Raw genomic sequence first — 14,442 nt, 5'->3', positions numbered from 1 at the left:
AGTGCCTGAATTACCCACTAAACCACCAAGCGCCATGATTTGGTTACAGTAGATGCTCGATTTATTGAACTGATCCACCCATCCCCCATTCCGTTATCACAAATTTTATGTTAACTCGAGTTCTGTAACCTATAGAAAGGAAAATTTTCCGGTATTTTGAGCCATTTCTGCTAAATCATTGAAGGCAACCTAAACCTAGCAAACTATGCTAACTCTCAATGCTACACACAGCAGTCAGAACCCATAATTAATCCATCCATCCATCCATCATCCAAGCCTATGTTTCTCCATAAGGAATGTAGGAACTCGGGGCTAGGCAAGTTGGTCCTGACATTTAAGATGAGAGTGACCAGCTACACTTATCCCTGTGTGGCATTACGTGAGTAATAAACCCCAACTACCCGTTGGTTATAAACTTACTCAGGCTCAATCCGACTGGAGCACCTTAATTATCCACTGAACCACCAGGTGCCATAATTTGGTTATATGGTTACCACCTAGCATAGTAAATGGTTTTCTGGTGTACAGGAAACCATTTGGCTTGTCCCTCAGTGTAGAGTCACCCATATGCACCAGGAAGAGGAAAGAATGAAGGAAAGAAAGACAGAAGAGGGAGTATAAAGTCACCCATATGCAGCAGGAAGAGGAAAGAATGAAGGAAAGAAAGGCAGAAGAGGGAGTATAAAGTCACCCATAGGCAGAAGAAAGAAAAAAGAAAGAAGGAAAGAAAGACATAAGAGGTAAGATGGAAGAGAGGAAAGGGCAGATACCCAAAGCAGCACTACATCGAGTGAGTGAATGGTGAGCGCCCCCACCTATCCACTTCCCATAATTAATTCCCCCAGAATTGTATTATTGTGTATGAAATTTCCTTAATGGAATTATGCTTGATTTAATGGAAATTTTCCGTTAAATAGGACAAAAATACCGGGAAGAGATGATTCTGTTATCTTGGGCTTCCACATCATCAGTGTTTGTTAAATTGAGCATCTACCGTGAATGGTTACTACCCAGCGTAGTAAGTGGTTTCCTGGTGTACAGGAAATCATTTGGCTTGTCACCCAGTGTAAAGTCACCTGCAAACAGGAGGAGGAGGAATGAATGAAAGATAGATAGAAGAGGAAAGAAGGAGAGAAGAAGGGAAGAGAGGAAAGGGCAGGCAACTGAGAGCTGCACTACATTGAGTGAGTGGATGGTGAGTGCCCCCACCAACCACTTTTTTTTTTTTTTTAAATTAATTTTTATTGATTTTAGACAGTAAGTTGACGTTATTGAACTTTTCTTCTCAGTTCAAGATTCAGAGATTCATCTGCCATTGTCTGATGACTCAGTTTTTAAAATAACACATATATTCTACAAGAGTCTGCCTCTGTGGTACAGTATCTTGCTGTATTCTGTTTTGGTGCTCAAAAGGCTGCATCATCAATGTTGTTATGCCTGGCAGCAAGTGAGGTCATTTGGAAATATGTTTTGGGTGTCATTCCCAGTATGATTGCAGTATTTCATACTGAAATGTCTCAACCAAAGCACATTTTGGATTATTCAAATAATGGAGAGTGATGATAAAGATTCCTGTTGATGAGAAGTGTACAGTTAATAATGAGAACATCCTCAAGACACTAACAAACAGTGCAATCTTAAACAACATGGAATGCCAAGGCTTGCATCCTGGAACAGCATGGTATGTCTAGACATACCATTCTTTCTTAGCATTATAAAGTGGGTAAAGTTACTTGATACTCTCATTCTATATGCTACTCCAGGAACACAGGAGTATCTTGTATGAAATTACTGTATTTCCACCTTTACAGCCACATGTTACTGGTATACTGTTGAGGGTAAAAGATAGAACAGTGAGTTAACAGTTTATAAACAGAGTGGGTTAACATTCATTCATTTATTCATCATCTGATCTGAAAATCAGCACATGTGAAAAAATATAAGCCTGCAGTTAGTGGGGTTGCATTACAAGATAGGGCTACTCATTTTGACATTCTCAAACAGTAGAGAGGTGGCCTGCAATCCTAACGGACCCCTGTTCAAAAGCTTGCTGGGGCAAGGTAGAGCTTATGGATTTAAATTTCATAAAATGTAAACCAGTGATCTGCTAGAAGTTCCCACCAAAATGTTGTAAAAACACCCCTGCTAATACCAGTACACCAGTCCTGTATAAGACAGTCCTACCTTGTATTCAATATGGATGGTGGGTGTTTGCACCAAAGTGGTGACAAATGGAGATGTAGGAGGACTACTAGGCCTTGGGGATGTGCCCTGGGGATAGGCCTTGAAGCCTTTTCCCAGAGTGACACACACACACACACACACACACACACACACACACACACACACACACACACACACACACACACACACACACACACACACACACACAGGAAAGGGTTTGATGGTATGATCTAGGTAGTGTTAAGTACAGTGGCAACATACTTGTATAATAATGGTATTGCTTTATTTGTACACTGCCATCAAAATTTTCTGATGAATTATGGTTACTCTTCATGACGGTATTTAATTTCAGTGATTGCGCCAAATGTGTTGAATAATTTTATATAATCCCACATATATACCTCTGAGTTGACATAGGTATTGCAAGATTTTGTCCCAGAAAGTTATTTACAGTCAGAAACTGCCTCTTCAGCTAGGAAAATGAGTAATTTTTTGTGTGAAAATTTTCAGTTTCCCCCATTGTTACAGTAACTAAATTCAGTCAAACTCAGCTTCTAGGTAATTTTGGTATGATTTTGTGTAGTTCAAAATTCAGGATCTTACTGGAATATTTAATGGTTCTGTTGTTGTGCTATCAGTAATATTGAAGTTCATTTCATGGATGGTGTAACCATAAAACTTAATGCCAGTTTTGACTAGTTTTTAACTAAAGGCATCTTGGATTTGTTTCAAGGTCATTTCATGTACACCTTACATGATTGCTTATATAGAAAAAGAATATTTTAATGGAACTTGGTTTGTACAATAAGCCCTTAATTTTTGTGGGGGTTAGGTTACCAAAGAATATTGTATTCCATCCATCCATCAGCCAATCCTACATTGCCCCATGAGGAGCGTAGGAGTCCGGGGCTAGGCAGTTGGTCCCGACATTTAATATGAGAGTGACCAGCCTCACTCATCCCTGGGTGGCATTACATGAGCAGTCAACCCCAACCACCCCTTGAATATAAACCTTCACCGGCTTAATCTGGTTGGAGCACAATAATTACCCACTAAACCACCAGGTGCCAAAATAAGGTTATATGGTTACCACCCAGCGTAGTAAATAGTTTCCTGGTGTACAGGAAACCATTTGGCTTGTCACTCAGTGTAGAGTCACCCACAGGCAGAAGGAAGAGGAAAGAATGAAGGAAAGAAAGACAGAAGAGGGAGTGTAAAGTTACCCATTGGGAGAAGGACAAGGAAAGAATGTAGGAAAGGAAGACAGAAGAGGATGGAAGGAAAGAAGGATGGAGGAGAGGAAAGGGCAGACACCCGACAGCAGCACTACATCGAGTGAGTGGATGGTAAGCATCCCCACCTACCATTATTCGAATAGCTAAAACTGTGAGTACTCTTCATGAATTAGAAGTGCATACTATGTACCTCTCATGAAATATGATTTTCATTTGCTGTATAGTGGTAAACCATGGTAGCCAGCTGCCCTCATTGTATCATACATAAAATGTAATATAAGAACTTAAAAGTTGAAAAGACAGGGGAATAACAGAGCAAGTGTGGTGAAATATTCGTTTTGAATTTGTTAGTATGAGTAAAAATAAAATGGATATTTTGTACAGTAACAGTATGGTACTGTAGTACGTAGTTAATGTTTATGGGTGTTATTATTCAGTTGCTGTTGCCTTGTCTCGTTACTCTTCCACCTTCTCTACTGTTTGTGCTTTTGGTAATGAGGATGATGATGGTGAGGTGATAAAGTGTCAGTGAGATGATAATGTGATGATTGCATTTGATGATGGTGGGATGTTGAGATGATGATCAAGCAAAGCCACCTTTTCAACAATTCATAACTCTCTTGTCATGTTTAGGCATTTTTGCAGCATTACTAGACCTGCTGAGATAGGTCTGGCACACTTTAGAGCCCAAATACTGCAGTAAAAGTATAGTACATAAAAAACTGGCCAGAGCACACAGTAGGGTGACATGTGTGAAAAAGGTTGACTTTGGAGGGAGTACAGCAGTTTGCATAGGAGACATTTAGCTGTCAGATGCAAAAACTTGCAATGTGAAGTTTGAAATTTAAATAATCCAAGTAAAAAACTATAATGAATTGAATCTGCAGATAATTGAGAATGACTGCACTCTCAGACTGAGAATTAACCCTGGTTTGTTAGGCAGTCATATTTGGTAAGGTTTGTCCATAAAGTTACTGTGGCTTATCTTTTTAGGGCTGCAGAAAATTAGTACATTTATCAGATATCTCTCTTGAGTATTTTTTTTTTTTTTTTCTTTTTTTTTTTTTCTTCTTCCTTCCAGGTGTTCCAGAGTTCTCCTGAACTGAGGACAAATCTTGACCCGAGTGCCAGTTATGGGGAGTCTCATTGCCACAACACTCCTTTGCACTATGCAGCGAAACATGGCATGAAACATTTATTAAGGTAGGAATGACCAGTGTATTTCACAGTGGAATACTCTCTCTCTCTCTCTCTCTCTCTCTTTCCAGGTTGTTGTATAAAGTTAGGCATTTGTTAAGCCCAAATCTTAATAGTTACATTTCAGCCAGAAATACAACATCATGTATTATATCATATCTTGCAAATTCCAATGGTAAATTTTCACTATTTCTAGACTTAAAGGGTGCCTTTGATGTGGCTAATCATGATATAATACTTAATGAGTTGGTGAATTTCGGTGTGAAAGGCAAACTACTTGGCTGGATTAAAGACTACCTTTGCCACAGAACTGCTTATGTTGTTTTTCAAGGAAAGAAATCTAACACATTTGAGCTTGAACTTGGTACCCCACAGGGAGGGGTACTAAGTCCTACACTGTTCAATATTTTGATGAATAAAATAGTAAGTTTAAAATTCCCAAATGGTGTGAGTTGCATCAGTTATGCAGATGATATTTTAATTCAGGCCAACAATCATCGTGATATGCAAAAATCACTAGATTTATTGGGAGAGATGTGTGATGAGCTAGGCTTAATTATATCAACCGAAAAGACTAAATTCATAACAAAAAGATCCAACTATGTAAATATGCTTTACTTGCAAGGGAGTCCACTGAAAAGAGTTGACTTTATTAAATATTTGGGAGTATATGTTGGAAATATTAGGGGCAAGAATGCTGAATTTGATTTGGTCATGACAACATGTATGAAAAGGCTTAGGCCTCTTAGAGTGATGTCATGGAAGGGTCTGGGGGCCTCTATTCCATTTTTAAAAATGATGTATATTGCATATATAAGATCAGTCATTGATTATCACGCTCCAGTTCTTTCTTGTTTGCCTGCTGATAAACTTAACAAGCTTGACACAATACAGAATGAAACAATGAGACTAATACTAGCATGCCCAAAGAATGTTAAAGTATCTAATCTTAGACTAGAATTAGGGTTATCTTCTATCCCAGATCGGATTAAGGAGATAAATACACTAATAGGAGTCAGAGCACTGAGAGACGAGAGACACACACTACCTAAATCAGAGCTCATAAATTTATTAAGGCTAGAAGATTTGACTGGCAGGGACTGGACTCATATAACTGCTGCAAACCTTGTCAACTACCAAATGACAGATCATCATTTAGGAGACTGGGACTGGAGTGAACCACTGCCGCCCTGGGAGGAGAGACCACTAGACATCGCCTTCACTACATTAGACACAAAAAAAGCCGACCTCCTACCGTATGCACTCAAAGTTGACTTTATGACACTTATATCAAGTCTGGCAGGGGAAGACATAGACCAAGTGTACTGTGACGGTTCACTTCACACACAGACTGGATGTGCTGGGGCTGCTGTTACCATTGTAAGTGGGGGTAGCTTTGTTCATGGGGCTGAGACACTCAGCAGGCTACATGACTGGGCTTCATCCACGCAGTGTGAACTTGTAGCACTTGTGAATGGGCTGGAACAAGTTTGTCTGAGGAAACAAGGTGCCATCATCTTAACAGACAGCATGTCTGCTCTGCAATCTCTCTCTGACCCTCACCCCACATACCCTGACCTTGTTCACAAGATCAGGCGGATTGTTGCAGTGCTTAGGGAGATCGGTGTTCAGGTCAAATTTGTTTGGATCCCCTCGCATGTTGGAATCCCGGGTAATGAAAGAGCTGACATTTTAGGCAAGGAGGCTTCTAACAAGGACACTTGTGACTATGACCTGGGACTTTCACTTAGACAACTTAAAAGAAAGATCATGACTATACAAAAAGAAAGGGTGACTGACCTTAGACTCAGAGAACACAACACCAGCACTTCCATACACTACTACAACACAGTTGCACTGATGACAAGTTATGTATTTGGCAGACATACGACAAGTAGGTGGGTTGACTCTGTACATGCAAGAATAAGGCTTGGCTACTGTTACTCTTGGGAACTGGGTTGGCAGGTTGATGAGGAGAAGAGGAAGTGCAAAGTATGTGAACAACCCAACAAACACACTTTGAAACATTATCTGTTGGAATGTCCACTCATACGTGAATACAGGAATACTTAGTTTATGACAATAGAGAGTCAGGCAAAATTTATGTTAGAAAATGATATTGTCAGAAAAATACTGAGGAAGTATAAATTATTTGCTTCTCCTCAGTAACACAACAATTGCCCCCAAAATACACTTAGCCTAATATAACTGTTATAAAATTTTTCAACTTAAGAACTTATGTCATATATGTGTGATCAGTTCGTTCAACTCTCTCACCCTGTGTATATTGATAATATAAAATGAGTTATATTTATGTTGATATACTGTTGTAAGACTTTTGTAATGCAGATAGGGATGCATCTCGCTGAGATACTGCCTTCCTTTTGGATACCCCTTTTAAATTCTTTGTATGATGCTGTATCTCTGTATTCTTTTGACGCTGCCCCTTCACAGGATGAGGTGTGGGGTGTCCAATAAACTAGCCCCATTGAGGTCAAATCAATCTCTCTCTCTCTCTCTCTCTCTCTCTCTCTCTCTCCCCGAGGGCTTGAATGATGAGTGAATGGAAATGTTGCCCATTGAATCGAGCAAGCTTTGGCTGTGTGGACGTTGCTACTCCTTACCCTTCCCTAGGGTAGGAAAGGAGGTCCAGTTAATGATGATGATTTAGTGTAGAATTACGGAAATGATAGTAATGAGAAGGAAAAGGAAATAGCTAGAGTTTTTCAGTTTCTGTTTATTTATGTGGTATTGTGTTCATGATTTTTCTAAATGTTTTGTGTGTTAATAAGCAGAGTCTGGTGTTTAGAACAAGAGACCTTCAGTTGTATTGTTATTTTGATCAAGTGCCTTGACAAGGTATATACAAAGGTTAGAGAAATGACGTTTGTAGATGATGCAGTGCTGCATGCTAATGTACTGTATAGATGTTAATAGATTGGTGGAGGTATTGTGAATGACTGAGTGAAGAGGTCCGGCAGTTAATTTAGATAAGAGCAAAGTGATTGATGCATATCAGGAGAGAAAATAACTCACTGTGTAACACGGTTGAGAATGGAGAGTCTTGAATAGATGATGCAGAGATAGAGAATAGAAGTAAATGAAGTGGAAGGTAGAGTGGCTTAAGGAAATTAAGATGTAGATGCTAAGGCTGCAGTGCATGTGGATAGTGAACTGAGTGAATTTTTCTGTTTGAAGGTTGGATTGAAACAAGGGTGTGTCATGTCTCCATGGTTATTCAATCTGTATATAGATGGGGTTATAAAAGATGTTAGTGCATATTACTGTTAGTGTGTGTGTGCGCACACACTTTTGTTACGTCCCGAGTGGTGACGTCACTGGAAGGGTCCTGCGGAGTGCAGGCGGGGCCTAGTCAGTTGGCGATGTGAAGCCGGTGAGTGCGATTGTTTCGCATTCTAATACTGGCAGCGGAGCATGGTTCATATATAATGGTGTGGTGTTAAACTAAGTGGCCCCCAGACTTGGAAATGATTCTTCCTATGAGAGTTGGAAGAAGGACATCGACATGTGGTGTGAACTGATGGACTTACCAAAAAGAAGCAAGCTCTAGCCTTTCACATTTCATTGTCAGGAAGAGCGGGGGTGGCGTCTTCGGAAATTGACGCTGCTGATTTGAAACAAGATAATGGTGTTCAGACCTTCTTGAACAAACTAGACGGTTTATTTCTCATGGACAAAGGACATCGGCAGTTTGCAGCTTTTCATGAATTGTACAGCTTTGGAAGAGCTGGTGAAATGAACATAAGAAAGTTCGTGGCAGAATTTGAGCATGGTTTTTTCAAATTTACGAAGCAGGACATGGAACTTCTGGGTTCTGTGATGGCTTTTATGCTTCTGGCTTCATGCAGACTTTCAGATAGTGGGCAATAATTTGTGATGTCTGCGATAACTGAGGTAAGTTACGAAAATATGAAATCTGCCCTGAATTGTGTTTTCGCTGGTGAAGTTTGCGGGCAGAACTATGCATCGGTGTCTGCCAGTGAGGTGAAGAGTGAACCAGTCTTTTGGAGTGACGAAGTCGGGGGTGAGAAAACGTTTTACGTTATAGGTACTTGACGAGGAAGGACACTGTTTCGGGGTGGTGCAGTACGTGATCGAGGTCATTTTGATGGCCGATATTCAGCCATATCTGCTAGAATTTCTCAATGCTTATCCACCGGTAGGAGGCATAACCCACTCAGGCCTGACGGAAAGGTATCGAGGTGTTTAGTATGCGATTCTTGATTTCATTGGGCACATGACTGTCCGGATGCATACAAAAATAACGGCAGTCGTGAAGAAAATTCTGAAACAGTGCTTCTATTTTTATTTATGGGCTATACGGATATTGCTGCTAGTAGGGGTAAATTACAGATGCTAGTAGAAGAATCTAAGGGATATGCTGTTCTAGACACAGGTGTTCTACAACTGTATGTGGAGTTGAATGGATCAATTGCTATCTAAGTGAGCTCATTGATTACGGACATGAAACTATAATTGAAGAAAAGTCATCCTCAGCATTTATTTTCGCTGATGGCTTCACAGTTTCTTCCCTCAAACGTGTTACTGTGCCTTGCTACATTGGAAATATGTGTGCAACCATTGTGACTGATATTGTGAAATGCAATATTCCCTTGCTGCTGAACAAATGTTCCGTGAAAAAAGCAAAAAGTTGATTAACTTTGGAAGTGACCAGGTCTAAATTTGTGGAACTATTATTAATTTGAAGTCCTCATCTTCAGGCCATTACTTGCTTCCAATTTCTTTATGACTAGGCTGAAAGTTTTGTGAAACAATCGCATTGGCATCTCTTGGGGTGATGTAGAAAAAACCGCTTCAAAGCTTCACAGACAATTTGGACACCCAACGTCGGCAAAACAAATCAAACTTATTACAGTTGCTGGAATTAGAAGTTCAGAACTGGAGCGGGCTATCAAGGCTGTATCTGATGTATGTACAGTCTGTTGTAGATTCAAGAAAGCCAATCCCTGACCCTTAGTCAGTTTGCCCATGACGTCTAAGTTTAACGAAGCCATAACCATGGATTTGAAAGCTTGGGGAAGGCATTATTTCTTAGTCCTTGTTGATTTGGCGACCAAGTATTGCACTGCAATAGTAATCGCGGGCAAACGTGCAACCACCATTATCAAAGGAGTATTTGGGAGCTGGATTGTTGTATTTGGCGCACCTGGAAAAATTTTTACAGATAATGGTTGTGAATTCAATAATGCTGAAATGCGAGCGTTGGGAGAGGCCTTCAATATCAGGATCATGATGACATCTGCAGAGAGTCCATGGAGCAATGGAGTATGTGAGTGTCAAAATGCAGTCATTGGTGACATTGTTAGGAAGATAATGGCTGATAGTCACTGTGACTTGGATGTGGCCTTGGCTTAGGCAGTATCAGCAAGAAATGCCCACATCAGCTGTGCAGGTTTTTCTCCTAACCAACTTGTTTTTGGTCAAAGCCCAGGCTTACCTAATGTATATGCAAATGATCTTCCAGCCTTGGAACCTACATTGCCATCAAAAATTATGAGGGACAATTTGAACGCTCTTCATTTAGCAAGACAAGAGTTTATAAAGACTGAATCGGGTGAACATTTGGCTAGGACTCTGCAGCACAACATACGTTCGAGTGACTTGAATGACATCTGAAATGGAGATGAAGTCTTCTACGAAAGAAATGACAGTCATGAGTGGCACGGTCCTGGAATTGTAATAGGCAGAGATGGAAGACAAATTCTGGTGAGACACGGCAGTGTCTACGTGTGAGTGCACGTCTGTCGTCTAGCACGTGCTGCAGAGCAAAATTCTACAATTGAGGGCAGTGTTAGTGATGAGAAGAAAAATGTAGTCCAGGAGAAGCCTAATAACAATTCTTCACACGTGTTGAATTACTATCCACCAGATGATGAGTCAGAAAATGGTTCAGTTCTGGTTGATCAGCCTCCGGGTAATCAGTCTCCCAAAGTTTTTATTGGTCATTGTATAAAGGGAATACATTCAGAAAGTGAAGAGTTGGTGTCTGGAAGGATTGTGAGTCAGGTAGGTAAAGCCACTGGAAATTACAAACACTGCTACAATTTGAAGAGGGACTCTGATGGCAACATTGCATGGGTGGATTTGGAAAATGATTTTAGCACATAGGAAGCAGTTGATGATGATGCAAAAATGCTTGTTCTTTTCAACTCTGAGGATGTGTTATGCACCAAGTTAAATGAAATTACAAACTGGCAGAATAATGACGTGTATGAGGAAGTAGATGATATTGGGCAAGATCCCATAATGGTTCGATGGGTTGTGATGAAAAAAATGAAAAATGGAAAGCTGATTGTTAAAGCCACTTAGTTGCCAGAGGATTTGAGGAAGACACAGTGGATCTCTGGAAGGACTCTCCTACATGCTTAAAACAAGCTGTGCGTTTGGCACTTCCTTTTGCCTTCACCAACCAAAGGGATTGCCACGCTGTGGACGTGAAAGCTGCTTATCTGCAAGGTAACAACATTGAACGAGTTGCTTATTTACGTCTGCCTGAATATGCAAACGATAAGCTGTGGAGACTAAAGAAAATGGTTTGCGGCCTTTGCGATGTTGTTAGTCTTTGGTATCTGCGCATGAAAGATCAGTTGTTGAGTCTCAGAGCTAAATTGTCATCATTGGATTCAGCTGTTCTCTTGGAGCAATAATGGCAAAGTCGAAGGCATTGTATGCATTTATGTCATTGACTTCCTTTGGGCTGGTACACATGAGTTCAAACAGCAAGTGATAAACTGCTTGAGTCAAATGTTCCTCATTCTCAGTTTGGAATTAAAAGCATTCATATACGTTGATCTAAATGTCGTCTCCAACATCAGTGGCAGCATAACGCTTGACCAGTTCCAGTACGCTTCTTCTTTGAAACCAGTCATGCTGAGCAGACATCGTGCAGCAGTGAAATCAGGAGAGCTGTCTGAGTCTGAGAAAACTGAGTACAGAGCTTTACTTGGACAACTCAGTTGGATTGCCACACACACTCTGCCAGATATTGCCTTTGATGTGTGTGAGTTGAGAGTGACTAGCAACCAAGCTACCGTAGCGGATTTGCTTAGGCTCAACAAGGTGATTGCAAGGGTGAAGACTGACAACATGAAGCTATACATTCAGAGTATGGGGCCACCTGATGACTGTTATATATAGAGTGCTTTTTGGATGCCTCATTTGCCAACCTTGTAGGCAGTGGGTCTCAGGGATGTTTTGTGACCTTCCTATGAGATGCAAGTGAGACGAGATGTCCCATATTCTGGCAGACTAGAATGATCAGGCGAGTCATCAAAACTACCTTATCTGCTGAAGCATTGGCACTGCTTGAATGTGCTGAGACTGCTGTATATCTCACCAGCATATTATGTGAGGTCTCTGGATGTGGAAATTTCAAGATCAAGTGTTTCGTCTGGTGGACGCCCTTTACTCTTATAGGAGCGTAGAAGACAGGAGATTGCGCATTGATATTGCTGTATTACAAGACATGTTGGAGTGAGGGGAGATTGATGTAGTGTCTTGGGTGGATACATCACAACAACTGGCTGATTGTCTGACCAAGAAAGGTGCCTCGACCGAGCAGCTGCGTGCAGCAGTCAACCGGGACTAGAAGGATTGTAATCCTTCAAGTGACATCACATATCTGTATGTGACCGCAGGCTGGGTCCTAATGGTCCTTGAAAGTCTATGTACTGGATACATAGTGTGTATCAGACACAAATGTCTATATTGGATACCTAGTACCCTGTGTATAGGATGCCAGTAGTCGATTCAACTTCGTCCTTGGAATCTTTCATCAAATTAAGAAGAGAGGATGAGAGTGTCGGTGCATATTGCCGTTAGTATGTGTGTGCACACACTTATGTTATGTCCTTAGAGGTGATGTCACTGTGGTGTGCAGGCAGGGTCCAGTCAGTTGGTGGTGTGAAGCTGTTGAGTGCAGTTTTTGCATTCTAATAAGAGAGATACAAGGTAGGTCAGTGGATGTTGGAGCGGCCCTAGTGAGAGAGGACAGTGTTTTGAAACGTCCTGTATTGTTGTTTGCAGATGATACTGTGTTGTTAAGTGAAGATGAAGGGGAGCTGCAAGGCTTGGTGGATGAGTTTGGGAGTGTGTGTAAGAAACAAAATCTAAAGGTGAATGTAGAGAAGAGTAAAGTTATGTCTTCGAGAGAAGTGAAGTCAGTGAATGTACATTGAGGTTGGGTGGTGAGAATGTGGAAAATATGAGTGTGTTTAAGTACAGTACTTGGCTAGGGTGATGAGTTAGGATGGAAGTTTAGAGGATGAAGTGCATGAAAGGGTACAACAGGGAAGAAAGGTTGCTGGTTCCTTGAAAGCAGTGATAAGAAACAGGGAAGTGAGCATGGAACTGAAAAAGCTGCTACTTGACAGTATTGTGATACCAACTCTAATGTATGGAAGTGAAGTTTGAACCTTGTTGAAGGGACAGAAGTCAAGAGTGAGAACAGTGGAAATGAGTTATTTGAGAGGAGCATGTGATGAAGAGATAGACTGACAAATGAGGAAGTGAAGGAGCGTTGTGGTGTGGATAGGGATGTGATAGGAAGCGTTAGGAGAAGCGCTTTGAAGTTCTGGGGTGAGTTCTTTGATCTGACATAAGTATAAAAAGTCAGGAGTGAGAACTGTAGGAATGAGACTGTTAAGGAATGTATGCTTTGGTCATCATAAGAGAACCCTGGGGACTCACTATCTTTGGATGTAAACAATAGACCAACATACCCATATCCCACACCAAGCCCTCTTCCTCCCATCATCTCCAGACATCACCTTCTGCTCCCCAAACCTCGCCCACACTACATCATGGAGAGTGGTCAAAACCCTAGGTTCTGATCTCCTCCCAATCATCATCACTACCAAAACCAGAATCACCCCAGCTGGCCACAAACACACATACACTAATTATAAGAGAGCCATCTGGGAGGCCTTTGTAACTGAAACAGAACAACATCTCGAAACACTAAACAGTACACCCATCACAAACATCAACACCACTGTGCACACTTTCAATACAATTTTACAAAACGCAGACAAAAGACACATCCCTAGAGGCAACAGAAAGAGACACAACCCCAACTTCACACCAGAAATTCAAGGCCTCATCAGATAACAGAACACACTGCGACACTCCCCAACACCCCATACACAAGACACCGTACAACAAATACAAGAACTCAACACTCAGATAAACAATAAAATATCAGAACAGCAAACACTAAACTGGAAAAATTACCTCCAAACACTTGACCACAAAACAAACATCAGCAGACTACAAAACACTAAACAGCATCACACTATCCAACAGCAACACCACACAATCACACGCTGCCATCACAACAACAGACACCGTACCCTCAAACAAACAACAAGCAAACACTCTCATCAAACACTTTTCTCAAGTCAGCCATCTAAACCCCCATTCCGAAGACCGACGTATCATCCGACATAAGAGACAGTTCCCCACAGACCCAGACTACGCACCTTTCACTTACAACCAGACGAAGCACGTGATTAACAACCTCAAACACTCATCTGCCTGTGGACCAGACAACATAAGCAACATTCACCTTAAACACCTTGGACCACAAGGCATACAAGCACTCACCAACATATCAAACTACAGCTACTCACACAACATAATACCCAACATCTGGAAGCATGGCAATATCATCACTATCCCTAAACCCAACAAAGACCCCACATTACCCTCCTCGCATCGCCCCATCACACTCCTCTGCTCCCCTTCTAAAGTCACTGGACGACTGGTGCTACAACTAGTCACACCT

At 41.2% G+C, this 14,442-nt stretch overlaps 1 long non-coding RNA gene across 1 annotated transcript in view; it reads left to right on the top strand.

The window, feature by feature from the left end:
* Positions 1–4,596, top strand: part of LOC145392383 (uncharacterized) — a 102,390-nt gene extending 97,794 nt beyond the window's left edge. Inside the window, exon 4 of the long non-coding RNA XR_013895989.1 lies at positions 4,501–4,596. This is a non-coding gene — a long non-coding RNA (uncharacterized LOC145392383). The remainder of the gene's footprint in view (positions 1–4,500) is intronic.
* Positions 4,597–14,442: the final 9,846 nt, after the last annotated feature.

The sequence above is a fragment of the Coenobita brevimanus genome, chromosome 22 (genome assembly GCF_032717465.1).
Source record: "Coenobita brevimanus isolate Jiangsu-jjx chromosome 22, ASM3271746v2, whole genome shotgun sequence".
Taxonomy (NCBI): domain Eukaryota; kingdom Metazoa; phylum Arthropoda; class Malacostraca; order Decapoda; family Coenobitidae; genus Coenobita; species Coenobita brevimanus.
The sequence above is the reverse complement of the archived record's forward strand: the minus strand, read 5'-3'. Positions and strand labels throughout refer to the sequence as shown.